The following is a 2,502-nucleotide window of genomic DNA, read 5'->3' as shown; positions in this document are numbered from 1 at the left end:
AGAGACCCTGCACCAAATAGAAGAAAAAGTAGGCCCAAATCATCATCTTGTCGGTTTAGGACCTGACTTCCTTAACAAGACTCCCAAAGTGCAAGAAATAAAAGCAAGAATCAGTAAATGGGATGGATTCAAACTAAAAAACTTTTTCTCAGCAAAACAATCAATAATGTAAAGAGAGAGTCTACTGAGTGGGAGAAAATCTTTTCCACACGCACTTCAGATAGAGCACTGATCTCCAGAATTTATAAAGAACTCAAAAATCTTTACAGCAAAAATACAAATAACCCAATCAATAAATGGGCTAAGGAACTGGGCAGACTCTTCACAGAAGAAGATATACAATCAATAAATAAACATATGAAAAAATGTTCAACATTTCTAGTAAGAAGAGAAATGCAAATCAAAACTAACCTAAGGTTCAGGCCTGGGTCCCGGAGTGAAGAGGGTGGTGAGTTCCAAGAGGAGAGGTCGCCACTTCTCTGCCTCCTTGGGCCTAGACTTTGGGGTGCGGGGACAGGAGTGGAATGGGCAGAGGACCTGAAGCGATTCCTGTATAAGAAGTTACCGAGTGTTGAAGGACTCCATGCTATTGTTGTGTCAGATAGAGATGGAGTACCTGTTATTAAAGTGGCCAGTGATAATGCTCCAGAACATGCTTTGAGACCTGGTTTCTTATCTACTTTTGCCCTTGCTTCTGATCAAGGGAGCAAACTTGGACTTCCAAAAAAATAAAAAAATAAAAGCATTATATGTTACTATAACACCTACCAGGTGGTTCGGTTCAATCATTTACCTTTGGTGGTGAGTTTCATAGCCAGCAGCAATGCCAATACAGGACTAATTGTCAACCTAGAAAAGGAACTTGCTCCATTATTTGAAGAATTGATAAAAGTTGTGGAAGTTTCTTAATGTGATAGTGGCTTCTGATGAGTATCTTGTCTTCATTGTAACAACACAATATCAATCCAGCAATCTTTAGAACACAATAATACTTTCATCTATGTACTCAAAAAGGCCCCCTTTTCCCCCTTATACTAAAGAAAGAGGCTGTAATGTATAGACAGATCAATTGTTATATTTACTTGCATAAAGTCTTTTCTTATTTAGTGAGATCTTGGGATACCACAGAAATGGTTCAGTCTATCACAGCTCCCATGGAGTTAGTCCAGTCACCAGATATAAATGAGATTCTGTTCAGTGGATCAGAATCAAAATGGTACATTGATCCACTTGAGCCATTATGTGCTCCCTATTGTACAATACTCCCAGGCCTGCAAGAATGCAGCAGACCCTTTTTATTGTGAATAATAATGACATATTTTTCTTTTTTTGTGTTTTATTTCTTTGCATTGAGTGTGAGGAAGACAAAATGGCTTAGTAAAAGTAATAAAATCAGCACAATCACGAACATTCATTTGGATATATTATTTCACAGTGTAGATGAATATTACTAATTGATTTCATTCTTCTCAGAGGGTGCTGCTCTTTAATGAAAAGAAAAATTATAGCTTATGGTGTTTTTTCCTACTTTGCTTTCTATAACCAATCAGTGTTTTAATGTTTGTGTATCTTATAAAATTTAAATGTGTTTTACTGAATTGTTTCCAATATCAGTATGTATATAAACATGATAGTATAGTCTTTTTTCATAACATGAGTTTAAATAAAATAGTATTTAAAAAAAACTAACCTAAGATTTCATCTCACTCCAATTAGAATGGCTATTATCAAGAATACAAGCAATGATAAGTGTTGTTGAGAATGTGGGGGAAAAGGCACACTCACACATTACTGGTAGGGTTGCAAATTGGTGCAGCCACTCTGGAAAGCAATATGGAGATTCCTCAGAAAACGGAATGGACCCACCATTTGACCCAGCTATCCCACTCCTCGGTTTATACCCAAAGGACTTAAAATCAGTATGCTACAGTGATGAAGTCACATCAATGTTCATAGCAGCTCAATTTACAATAGCTAAACTATGGAACCAACCTAGATGCCCTTCAACAGATGAATGGATAAAGAAACTGTGACATATATACACAATGGAATATTACTCATTCATAAAGAGGAATAAAATTATGGCATTTGCAGGTAAATGGATGAAGTTGGAGTGAAATAAGTCAATTCCCCCAAACCAAAGGCAGAATATTTTCTCTGATAAGTGAATGTTGATAAATAATGAGGTGAGTAAGGAAAGAATGGAGGAACGTTGGATTGTGTCAAGGGAAATGAGGGGAGGGGAGGGAAAAAGGGAAGGAAAGATGATGGAATGAGACAAACATCATTACCCTATGTACATGTATGATTACATGAATGATGTGACTCTACATTGTATACAATGAGAGAAATGAAAAGTTGTACTCTATTTGTGTACAATGAATCAAAATGCATTCTGCTGTCATGTATAACTAAATAGAACAAACGATTAAAAAATAAAATAAAATATATACTCCTGGTCCTCACTCCTCAACTACTGAATCAGGATGACTGGGAGTAGGG

The 2,502-nt window shown here is 36.4% G+C and overlaps 1 pseudogene; it reads left to right on the top strand.

Annotated features, from left to right (window-relative positions):
* The first annotated feature begins 393 nt into the window (after positions 1-393).
* LOC124971458 (ragulator complex protein LAMTOR3-like) lies at positions 394-974 on the top strand (annotated as a pseudogene).
* The last annotated feature ends 1,528 nt before the right edge of the window (positions 975-2,502 follow it).

This window comes from Sciurus carolinensis, chromosome X (genome assembly GCF_902686445.1).
Source record: "Sciurus carolinensis chromosome X, mSciCar1.2, whole genome shotgun sequence".
Lineage (NCBI taxonomy): Eukaryota > Metazoa > Chordata > Mammalia > Rodentia > Sciuridae > Sciurus > Sciurus carolinensis.
The sequence above is the reverse complement of the archived record's forward strand: the minus strand, read 5'-3'. Positions and strand labels throughout refer to the sequence as shown.